The sequence below is a fragment of the Cervus elaphus genome, chromosome 13 (assembly GCF_910594005.1).
Source record: "Cervus elaphus chromosome 13, mCerEla1.1, whole genome shotgun sequence".
In the NCBI taxonomy this organism is placed as follows: domain Eukaryota; kingdom Metazoa; phylum Chordata; class Mammalia; order Artiodactyla; family Cervidae; genus Cervus; species Cervus elaphus.
Genome location: NC_057827.1, coordinates 47866001 through 47878599, shown reverse-complemented (window position 1 = coordinate 47878599; position 12599 = coordinate 47866001). Strand labels below are relative to the sequence as shown.

At 38.4% G+C, this 12599-nt stretch overlaps 1 long non-coding RNA gene and 1 other non-coding gene across 2 annotated transcripts; one reads left to right on the top strand and one right to left on the bottom strand.

Annotated features, from left to right (window-relative positions):
* Positions 1-1878: 1878 nt before the first annotated feature.
* LOC122706633 lies at positions 1879-12477 on the top strand. Its single transcript, XR_006344427.1, has 3 exons — positions 1879-2997; positions 10797-11257; positions 12015-12477. It is a non-coding gene; the product is annotated as an uncharacterized LOC122706633 (long non-coding RNA).
* LOC122707300 lies at positions 8732-8838 on the bottom strand. The gene has a single exon (XR_006344812.1). It is a non-coding gene; the product is annotated as a U6 spliceosomal RNA (small nuclear RNA).
* Positions 12478-12599: the final 122 nt, after the last annotated feature.

Sequence of the window (12599 nt, the reverse complement as noted above, 5' to 3'; positions counted from 1 at the left end):
ACTGAAAGATAACGTTACAAGATTTAGAAGAGGGAGTGATTAATTTTGGAGTTGGATGGACTTCAAGAAGGCCTTACAGAAGTCACTTTGAGCTGGGTTGTCAAGGATGATGGAGTTCACCAGAACTCAATGTGAAAGGATGGTCCTGGAGAAAGGAGAGCTGTGTAGAGCCCTTCTAGCTGATTAGTCTAGCATGAAGCACTGGGATGAGAGAAGTACAGGAGAGGCGGGTATGAGCCAGATCACCAAGGGCCGTGGGTACCATGCTCACAAACGAGATCTGTGCATGGTGAGGAGCCACGGCAGGGTTTTGAGCAGAAGGATGGGGTGATCCTTCTGAAGCACAAATCTGATCACTTTGTGACCATGTTGAGAACCTATGGAAGAGGAAAGAAATTGAAGCAGTTTGGAGGCCTGAATTGCAGTGGCAAGTGTACTTGGAGTGGATGTGTTTGGGAGATAATGTAGGAGAATTGACAGGACTTGATTAATTTCATAATTAAATAGGAGGGTACAAAAGCTTTAATCATCTTGAAAAATGTTAGCTATATTTTTAATATTGTTGACATTTAAGATCATTTAATCATCAGATTGTCTTAGGAAAAAACAGGAAATTTGGAAATGTGGAAAGAAAAAATATTAAACACATTTTTAATGAAGGTAACATTTTGAAAGCATGAGATAAATCACTGACTAAAACGTCATAGGTCTGCTATTTGAATTTAGATTTACAAGGCTTATTTGTAGTAATTTTTGTATAACAATGGTTTCAATAGATAAAATTTAAAACTACCATAACAATAGCATCTTTGAAATGAAATATCCTGTAGCTTTAAAAAATTATAGTTTTTTTTTTTTTTTATTCTGTGTTTGAGCTTTCATTATAAAACTCACGTCTGTCCACATATAAGCTGTGGCTAAATTCCTGGATCAAAGATTTTAGAAAGAATTTAGCAATCTTCTTCATCACATAATCTGCTCATTAGAGAAAGCCTGGCCCACTCTGCTGGTGTTAGAATATGGAATTTTCAGGTCATCTGAGGGATCACTTTCTATTAAAGAGGACTTTTAATCCTTACTAGTAAATAAAAGTTATTTATAAACATGGTGTCTTAATTCCTTTCACAAGTACTGTCCAGAATCTGAGATTCCTCTTTTTTCACCGCCTTGTAATTTTTTCTCAACCATATTGGCTTTTAATATGCTTTTATGTAAATAAATTGACATTTCTGAAAAGCCTTATACTCATCAGGAAGCATTTATTGAGTGTCTATTTGTAGAACACTATTCTGGCCCTCCTGAGAAATAAACTTCTCAAGGGCACTTTTATAATCCAGCTGGAGAGACAAAATAGACCTGTGAACTAAAAAGTATTCAGTGATAGACAAACAATTGAATAACCGTTGGGGGAATGCAGGGAAAAAGAAGGATCAAAAAACGATTTCCTAGAAAGGAGTTTTAAATGGCACTTAGAGGAAATGTTATTTTAAAAATTAAGGTATTTTCACTTCAAATATACGATTACTACTTAAAATGAGGTTCCAAGAGGCTCTTCATTGAGAATGTCTTCATAACATCAAGAACAGAAAGGGTCTTTTTATCACCACTTTGATTAGATCATTTTGGAGTACTGGAGCCAAAGTAGAGACGTTACTCTGGGAGTTCTGCGTTCAATGTGAGTAAATTGTCATGGAGCCCTGAGTTTCCACAGGGGTTCTTAACCTTTTCATGTGCCATTAATCCCTTTGGCAGTCTGGTAAAGCCAATGAAGCTCTTCTAATTTATTTTTTTTTTTTTTTTTTTTTTTTTAATTTATTTTTTAATTGGAGTATAATTGCTTTACAGTGCTGTGTTCTTTTCTGCCCTACAACAACATGAATCAACTCTAAGTATACATGTATCCCCTCCCTCTTCTTCCTCCCTCCTCTCCCCCCCAACCTCTCCACCCACTAGTTCCCCTACCCACTACGCCCACCCCCACCATCCAGCCTCTCTAGGTTGTCACAGAGCAGGAACTCCCTAATAGTATACTTTCTGTGTGTCAATCAAAAGTAATACCTTCACATATATGCTTTTGCTCAACACATTGTACAACAATATCTCTGTCAGTATTAACTACCATAATATGTCCTGATAAAGGTAAATGATACTTTGAGGTAGCTACAACCACATGATATGACTTGTATGAGTCTGTGATTTCTATTGGCCTAAGTTTAAAATTGAAGGAACTGGTAGATTTCAAATAATGGTTACTTAAAAATGAAGTCTTAATGGGTCCTCTGAATTCTTTCCATAGATCCCTTCAGGGTCCTAAAATCCCTAGTTAAGAAATCCTGTACTTCAGTGATTACTGAGAAACCCCAGGAAGTAAAAGACTGAATGAATAGGGGTCACCTTCATTTCAAGGAAACTGCTTTTATTTTGCTTTATATGTTAGAATTTCATGTAAAATTTCACTTGAAATAAAAATGGTTTCTGGAACTAAATATGTAATTTTGAAGACAATTATAAACAAACACCTTGATTCTTTATCTTGGTTTTTTTTAAACTTAAAACTTATTTCTTTTGTAAACATTCTCTGTACATTAGTACACAATCAAGTTGATAAATAAAGATTTAGAAGTCAACAGGATATAATTGAAATGTATGGAACATCAGTAAGGTTGCCCAGCAGTAGTATGTGTGAGTGTAGCCCAAGATGAGGAACAATAAGCAGAAGAAGAGTTGCCTGGAAAGAAGACAGAGAGAAGGAGTTGTCAGAGGGATAAGAGGACAACATGATTTCTGCTATGTTAAAGAAGCAAAGGGTATCAGTGCTGTGGAGATGTCGTAGATGATGACGAGAGAATTCACTGAACCTGGCTATTAAGGAGGTGAGTAGCCTTTTCTACATCATTTTCAGCAGAGTGAAGAGGGCAGATGCCATGTTGGAAGGGCTTGAAGACTCAACGAGAAGTGATGTGGAGACAGTGTCGTATGTACCCGTGACTTTCAGAGGTCTGTGGTGAAGCAGAGTGTCTCATTTCTAACCTGTTGTGAACCGATGGCAGTCCTGCTACACACACCTAGCATGCCGGCTGCACCAGATGTAAGCTACCCTAGGGGTCGGATGGAACCAAACTGGTCCAGACTCTCTAACAAGACAGGTCCACTGATGACAGGCTTGGGTGTCATGGCCGTGTCACATTGCTGTACAAGCTTCTAAATGCTTATTCTTAATTCTGTACAGTAGTATCTCTCCCGTGCATGCTCAGTTGTGTCCGACTCTTCCAACCCCCTTGGACTGTAGCCCGCCAGGCTCCGCTGTCCATGGGATTGTCCAGGCAAGATTACTGGAGTGGGTTGCCATTTCCTCAGGGAATCTTCTCAACCCTGGGTCGAACCCATGTCTCTTGTGTCTCCTGCTTGGCAGCCAATTATTTACCACTGAACCACCTGGAAAGCATAGTATACATACAGATTATTCTTTCAAGAAGCTTACCTGTCAAGGAAGAAGGAGAATAGCTAGTGCTCTGTGGGGCCTTTAAAGGGTTGAAAGAAGGTCTCTACCAATATTATTTCTTACAACTCTCTCCTAATGTTCTTCATGCTTCACATTCTTTTCAGCCCCTAATTTGCATCTCCAACACCTAAAATAGTTCCCTGGTACACAGAAAGCATTTATATTGAAAGGTTGTTGGGAATACCCCAGCAGTTCAATGGTTGGGACTCTGCACTCTCACAGCTGAGGACCAGGGTTCCATCCCTGGTCAGGGAACTAAAATCCCATAAGCCACATGACGTGACCAAAAAAAAAAAAATTAAAAGGCTGTTGAAAAAAAAAAAAATTTCATTCATATGAACTGTGGAGGATCTTAGTGGTTGTGTGATTTTACAGTAGAACATCCTGCCTCTTTAATCTCTGGATATTTGTTTTGTCAGGGAATTACCAGGGAGGCCCATAGTCTTCACAGTCTTTGAGTGCATTAAATCATTACCCTCTCTTTTCAAAGATGACATCACTGACTTGTGCTTTGAGGAGTTTTGTTTTTTGTTTTGTTTTTCAAAATTGGAATTGGGTTTCCCTCTTGATTTTCCTCGTCTTCCCTCTTCGTGGGCATACATTAACAAAAAGCTAGACAATTTTGGGGCAATACCATGACCACAGAATAAGGAGAACTGAATTGAGCTGAGAGTTAAAACTTGAGAGTATCATCTAGTATGAAAGACTCTGGTTTTCCATAAATCTCTTAACTTTCCTCTTTCTCTTATGGGAATGATTTTCAAGCCTTCTCTTGTTTTCTCATCTACAGCAGTGCCTATGTCCCACACAGCAAAACTCAAATTTGTACCAGAAAAAAATGAGAATTCTAATCTAAAATTATGGGCAATATGAATAGGAAGCAAAGAAAAATGGACAATTTCTGTCCTTCAGCCAGCAGACTTTTACTGCTGAATGTATCGTATGTGCCAGACACACATGTGCCAGGTATATAATGTCCCTCTGGGGAAGTGTAAAACTTGGGTCTAATTGGTGTAATAAGCTAGACTTGTGTATTTAAGTGCTCACCCAGACTTGTTTCCTATGATAGCTGGAAGGCTTTCCATAGTGTGAGTCACTTATGCCACTCAGATTCATCCTTTACTAGATTGTTAACCTTAATCAGGCATTATTTAACAGATTTAAGGGTCCCAGCTGTGTATGTGTGATTGGTTTTATGAGTGGAGTAGAGAGGGAAGTGATTAAATGAGAACTTTTGGTAATTTTTGGAAATAAGTGGTAGTTAAAAAGGATTGTTATGACTTTTTATCCATTTCTGGGGTGAGGAGGACCTTGACTCTTTAGCTGTAAATCTTATTCTCAATCTGGTCCTTAGTATGAAGTTCTTAATTTCTAGGAAAATCTATTGCCACATGAAAGCCAATGACTGCCAAAGGGTGTGGCTTGCATGTATTTGTTCATTTATTAATTCATTCAAAAACAATTTACTGAGTATATTCTATGTTTAAAATCCTTAATATCTCTAAAAGAGCCTGGATGAGAAGGGAAGAGAAGAAATATGTCAATAGCCATAACAGGTGGGAAGTGTTCGGTGCTGCACTTAGATAATACGTTATTAATTCCATTCAGTTCAGTCTCTCAGTTGTGTCCGACTCTTTGCGACCCCATGAACCGCAGCACACCAGGGCTCCCTGTCCATCACCAATTCCTGGAGTCCACCAAAACCCATATCCATTGAGTCAGTGATGCCATCCAGCCATCTCATCCTCTCTCGTCCCCTTCTCCTGCCCTCAATCTTTCCCAGCATCAGGGTCTTTTCAAATGAGTCAGCTCTTTGCATCAGGTGGCCAAAATATTGGAGTTTCAGTTTCAATATCAGTCCTTCCAATGAACACCCAGGACTGATCTTTAGGATGGACTGGTTGGATCTCCTTGCAGTCCAAGGGACTCTTCAAGAAGAGTCTTCTCTAGCACCACAGTTCAAAAGTGTCAATTCTTCTGCGCTCAGCTTTCTTTATAGTCCAACTCTCACATCTATACATGACCACTGGAAAAACCAAAGCCTTAACTAGACGGACCTTTGTTGACAGTAATGTCTCTGCTTTCTTTTTTTTTTTTGATAAACTGACTTCTCATTTTTATTTTATTTTTTCTTCCCAATTATTTTTATTAGTTGGAGGCTAATTACTTTACAATATTGTAGTGGTATGTCTCTGCTTTTTAATATGCTGTCTAGGTTGGTCATAACTTTCCTTCCAAGGAGTAAGCGTCTTTTAATTTCATGGCTGCAGTCACCATCTGCAGTGATTTTGGAGCCCCAAAAAATAAAGTCTGACACTGCTTCCACTGTCTCCCCATCTATTTCCCATGAAGTGATGGGACCAGATGCCATGATCTTAGTTTTCTGAATGTTGAGCTGTAAGCCAACTTTTTCACTCTCCTCTTTCACTTTCATCAAGAGGCTTTTTAAGTTCCTCTTCACTTTCTGCCATAAGGGTGATGTCATCTGCATATCTGAGGTTATTGATATTTCTCCCGGCAATCTTGATTCCAGCTTGTTCTTCCTCCAGCCCAGCATTTCGCATGATGTACTCTGCATATAAGTTAAATAAGCAGGGTGACAATATACAGCCTTGACATACTCCTTTTCCTATTTGGAACCAGTCTGTTGTTCCATGTCTAGTTCTAACTGTTGCTTCCTGACCTGCATACAGATTTCTCAAGAGGCAGGTCAGGTGGTCTGGTATTCCCATTTCTTTAAGAATTTTCCACAGTTTATTGTGATCCACAGAGTCAAAGGCTTAACCTGGCCATAAAAATAGCCCAGTACCATTCAGAAACACACCATGAATAGAAGGAAAGTCTGCTAATTTCTCACAAAGACAAATTGTGATCTTATTGCACCTCTTTATATCAGATCAAGCTAAAGAAGTTTATGTGTTTAGTGACTAAGTCATGTCCAACTCTTTGCAACCCCATGAACTACAATACACCAGGCTTCCCTGTCCTTCACTCATCTCCTGAAGTTTGCTCAACTCATGTCCACTGAGTCAGTGATACTCAAACCACCTCATTCTCTGCCACCCTCTCCTCCTTTTGCCTTCAGTCTTTCCCAGCATCAGGGTCTTTTCCAATGAGTCAATTCTTCGCATCAGGTGGCCAAAGTATTGGAGCTTCAGCATCTCTCCTCGCAATGAATATTCAGGGTTGATTTCCTTTAGGATTGACTGGTTTGATCTCCTTGCAGTCCAAGGGACTCTCAAGAGTCTTCTCCATCACCACAGTTTGAGAGCATCAATTCTTTGACGCTCAGTCTTCTTTATGGTCCAACTCCCACATCCATAGGTGACTACTGAAAAAACCACAACTTTGACTATATGGATCTTTGTCGGCAAAGTAATGTCTCTGCTTTTTAACACGCTGTCTAGGTTTGTCATAGCTTTCCTTCCAAGGAGCAAGTGTCTTTTAATTTCATGGCTGCAGTCACCATCTGCAGTGATTTAGGAGCCCAAGAAAAGAAAATCTGTCACTGCTTCTGCTTCTTCCCCTTCTATTTGCCATGACGTGGTGGGACCAGATGCCAGACGCCACTCAGACCAGATCTTAGTTTTTTTAATGTTGAGTTTTAAGCCAGTTTTTCCACTCTCCTCTTTCACCTTCAGCAAGAGGCTCTTTGGTTCCTCTTCACTTTCTGTCATTAGAAGTGGTATCATCTGCATATCTGAGGTGGTTGATATTTCTTCCAGCAGTCTTGATTCCAACTTCTGAGTCATTCAGCCCAGCATTTCGCATGATGTACTCTGTATATAAGTTAAATAAGCAGGGTGACAATATACAGCCTTGTTGGACTCCTTTTGCAATTTTGAACCAATCAGTTGTTCCATGTAAGGTTCTTACTGTTGCTGCTTGACCCATGTGTAGGTTTCTCAGGAGGCAGGTAAGGTGGTCTGGTATTCCCATCTCTTAAGAATTTTCCACAGTTTGTTGTGATCCACACAGTCAAAGACTTTTGCATAGTCAATGAAGCAGGAGTAGAGAAGTTTGGGGAATATTAAATAAATAATACCACTTTGGCATAAAAAATTATGTCAAAGTTATGTGGGTTTCTTTCAGCATATTGATTTCTCATATGAGTTACATAATTCTTAAAGCACTTTCTTTAAATGTATATTATACCACTAAAGATATCTCTACTGTGGCAGGCACAATTACATGGTGGAAAAACCTGGCTTTTGCAGTCATGTGTCATCAGCATGCCCACTCTTACTTTCTATTAGATTCATGACCATAGGCAAACTATTAACTTTTTTGGGCCTCAGAATTCCGATGTGAAAAATGGAATTAATGCCAGCTTCTAGGGTTGTTGGATTATCAGGAATATTAATAATAGCTAATATTGGGCATTTACTTTGGGCACTTCACATAGATTTTCTCATAGATCATCCCCTCAAACAAGGCTAGTAGTGGTGCTGCTGCTTCTCTACAGACACAGTTGCTTAGAGGTTAAATAACTTGCCCAAGGTTGCATAACAAAGAAAGCTGCAGAAACAGGCTTTTTTTTAATTTATTTTTTAAATGAAACAAAGATGAATTTTTTTTTATTAAATTTTTTTTAAATTGAAGGATAATTGCCTTACAGAATTTTGTTGTTTTCTGCCTGACATCAACATGAATGAGTCACAGGCACTCCCATGTCCCTTCCTTCCTGAACTTCCTTCCCATCTCCCTCCCCGTTCCACCTCTCTAGGTTGTCAGAGTCACTGTTGGAGCGCCCTGAGCCATACAGCAGTTCCCTCTGGGTATCTTTTACATATGCTAATGTAAGTTTCCATGTTATTTTCGTACATCCCACCCTCTCCCTCCACCCCTCCCCACCTCTTCCCCCCAACCCCCACCACATTAGGTCCACAAGTCTATTCTTTATAGTCCATGTCTCCATTGCTGCCCTGCAAATAATTTCATCAGTACCATCTTTCCAGATTCCATATATATGCATTAGTATATGAGATTTTTCTTTCTCTTTCCGACTGACTTCACTGTGTATAATAGTCTGTAGGTTCATCCACCTCATTAGAACTGACTCATATATGTTCCTTTTTGTGGCTGAGTAATATTCCATTGTATTTATGTACCACAGCTTCCTCATCCATCCATCTGTCGATGGACATCCAAGTTGCTTCCATGTTCTAGCTATTGTAAATAGTGCTGCAAAGAACACTGGGGTACATGTGGTCTTTTTTTTTTTTTTTTTTAAATATGGAACGCTTCACGAATTTGCGTGTCATCCTTGCGCAGAGGCCATGCTAATCTTCTCTGTATCGTTCCAATCTTAGTATATGTGCTGCCGAAGCGAGCACACATGTGGTCTTTTTCAATTTTGGTTTCCTCCTGGCATATGCCTTGTAGTGGGTTGCTGGGGCATATGGTGGTTTTATTCCTAGTTTTTTAAGGAATCTCCATACTGTCTTCCGTAGTGGCTGTATCAAGTTACATTCCCACCAACAGGGCATGAGTGTTCCCTTTTCTCCACACCCTCTCCAACATTTATTGTTGGTAGACTTTTTGATGATGGCCATTCTGACTGGTGTGAGGTGATTATCTCATTGTAGTTTTGATTTGCATTTCTCTAATAATGAGCAGTGTTGAGCATCTCTTCATGTGTTTGCTAGCCATTGGTATATCGTCTTTAAGGAAATACCTGTTTAGGTCTTTTTCCCGCTTTTTGATTGTTTATTTTTGTTTGTGTTTCTGGTATTTAGTTATATAAGCTGCTTGTATATTTTGGAGATTAATTCTTTATCAGTTGTTTCATTTGCTATTATTTTCTCCCATTCTGAGGGTTGTCTTTTCACCTTGCTTATAGTTTCCTTTGCTGTGCAAAAGCTTTTAAGTGTAATTAGGTCCCACTTGTTTGTTTTTGTTTTTATTTCCATTACTTTAGGAGGTGGGTCATAGAGGGTCTTGCTTTGATTTATGTCATCTAGTGTTCTGTCAATGTTTTTCTCTAAGAACTTTATAGTTTCTGGCCTTGCATTTAGATCTTTAATCCAGTTTGAGTTTATCTTTGAAACAAAGATGAGTATTTTTAATGATAAAAGGTTTAGTTCACAAAGAAGGTAGATATCATAAACCATTAGACACCTAGCAACAAAGAAACAAAGATACATAAAGCAAAAATCTGAAGAAATATAAGGGAAAGGAAAAAAACATATATCATAGTGAGACATATTAACATTTCTCTGCAAACTCAGGCAGTCTTTTTTTTTTTTTTTTTCACTCAGGCCGTCTTGACTCCAGACTTCATTCTTTTTTTAAAAGCAGTTTTATCAAAATATAATCCACATGTCATACAGTTCACCCACTTAAATAAAAAATTCAGTGGTTTTTATTATATTCATAGCTATGCAGCCATCACTAAAATCTAATTTTAAAACATTTTCATCCCCTCTAGGGACTTCCCTGGTAGCCCAGTGGCTAAGACTCTGCACTCCCAATGCAGATGGCCTGGGTTCAGTTCCTGGTCAGGGAGCTAGATCCCTTGTGCCACAACTGAGAGTTTGCTTGCCACAACTAAGACCCAGTACAGCTGAAATAAAAGAAATCTCATATCTATTAACAATCACTTCAACCCTAATCCCCTGCTTCCAGCCCTAGGCAGCTACTAGTCTATTTCATATTTCTATAGATTTGCATTTTCTAAACATTTTATGTAAATACAATAATAAAATATGTGTTTTTCTTTATAATTGGCTTCTTTTACTTAACATAATGCTTTCAAAATGTATCCATGTTGTTGCATATATCAGAACTTCATTCCTCTTTACTGCCAAATAATATGCCATTATATGGATATACCACTTTTATTTATCCATCCATCAAATTTTGGGTTGTTTTCACTTTTTGCCTATCAGGAGTAATGGGGCTGTGAGCATTTGTGTACAAGTGTTCTTGTGTGCAAATTTAGGCTTTCATTTTTCTTGGTTATGTATCTAGCAGTCATATGCTAGGTCACATGATGAATATGTTTATCTATTTAAGGACATTCTTTTTTATTGTGAAAAATTTCAAAAGTTGAAAGAATATAGTACAGAGTACCTATACACCCTCCATTTAGATTCAATAATTGTTAATATTTTACCGATTTTACATCCCTGCTTGTTCTCTTCCTCCCTCTTTTTCTCTCTCAGATTTCATTTTTTTAGAGTCAGTCTTCTTAACTACTATGTTATATTCATTTGCAATTAAATGAGTGAAAATAGATTAAGTAGTTAGTATAATGCCTGGCCAATAAATGTGAATTTCTTCTTTTTCTCAGTGCTTAGAAACACTGTAAAATCTGGGGCTGCAAGCTCTATATCAAGATAAGAGAAGTGAGATTTAAATAGAGATTCAAGGACCTTACTTTCTACAGTAATCCTGGACCAAAGTCAGTGGAATTAGGTGGGTGGCCATCCAAACCATGGCAGTTAATTTGTGGTTGCCTTTATTACGGTGATGGATCCTATGAATAGTTAAATTAACAGAAAACAAAACAGACAATTCAAACCATCACAGCTTTTTTTAAGGTAGCATGAACTTCAGCTCATGTGATGTACAAACAAGCCTATCGAAAGCAAATTAAGAAATCCCACTTACTAATGCCGGTTTTTTCACATCCCCACATTTCATGCATGGACATGAGGAAGGAGTTGTGAGAGAGAACTGACCAAAACTGAAGTTTTACCAAAAATACCAAGAGGAGGGGTTACTTTCTTCCTGGACAGTGACATATATCAGGTGAAAACAGGATAGCACATGACTCTACTCATTATTGACTTATTCTGAAGAATTGACCATAATACTGGCTCCTTGGGGACTTCAGAACAGTTTTTAGTCCAGTGAAATTCACATGCTTCCCAACAATCCATGGGACTTCCTGGAATTTTTATGTATTATTACTCTTGATCTTGTGAACACCTAAGTCTGGGGCCCGAGTCTCACTGAGCCCGAACCTGAGATTCTGAGCCCTGGCTGTACATCAGAGACCTTTATCACACCTAACAAAATTAGCAGTTTCTTAATATAAACTAATACCTGATCTATATTAAAATTTGCCCAATTTTCCCCAAAATGTCATTTACAACTAGTGTGTTCAAACCACAATCCAACAAAATCCACATGTTGTATTTGGTTTTATTCTTCATAAGTCTCTTATAATCTAGCATAGTCTTCAACACTTTTTTTTTTTAATGCCATTGATTTGTTGAAGAACCTCTGTATGTCGTGAAGAATGTTCCTACCTTATCACTTGGATGATTTCCTTGGGATGTCATTTCCCTTGTTCCTCTGTTCCTTGTAAGCTGCTAGTTGGATATAAAAGGTTGGTTAGATTCAGGTTAAACATTTTGGGTAAGAATACTTCATAGGCGACATTATGTCCTTTGTGCTACATCATGTCAAGTCCACACAATATCTGGTTGCCCCACCAATACTGAGACCAAGATTGACCAGTGCAATCATACAATGAATCACAGCCTGATCTTTCTCATTACAGAGCTGTGTTTTCCCCTGTAACCAGCGTGGGATGATACTTTGGTCCTTCTATTCACTGCCACCATGTGCTATCCAAGTCCTGGAAGATTAAACAGAAACAAAACAAAAGATTATCTTCACTTTCCTAGTTTGAATCAGTGGATTTAAACAAAGTGTATTATTCTCTGATCACAATGGAGTAGAGTTAGAAATTAGTAATGGAAAGAAATTTAGGAAATTCACAATATGTAGAAATCAGCTCCTAAATTTTAAATTAAATCAAGATTGGAAAATTGGTTCTTTATGAAAGAAAAGAGATTTCCTAACCTAGCATCATGATTGTACCCCCTCCTCCACTGTTCCTCCAATGTCCTGTGCTGCTTCTTCACAGGGACTTTGTTTTTTAGTTTGTTTTTTCTTTTGTTTTTTTTTTTTTTCATTTATTTTTATTAGTTGGAGGCTAATTACTTTACAATATTGTAGTGGGTTTTGTCATACATTGACATGAATCGGCCATGGATTTATATGTATTCCCCATCCCAATCCTCCCTCCCACCTCCCTCTCTACGCGATCCCTCTGGGTCTTCCCAGTGCACCAGGCCCGAGC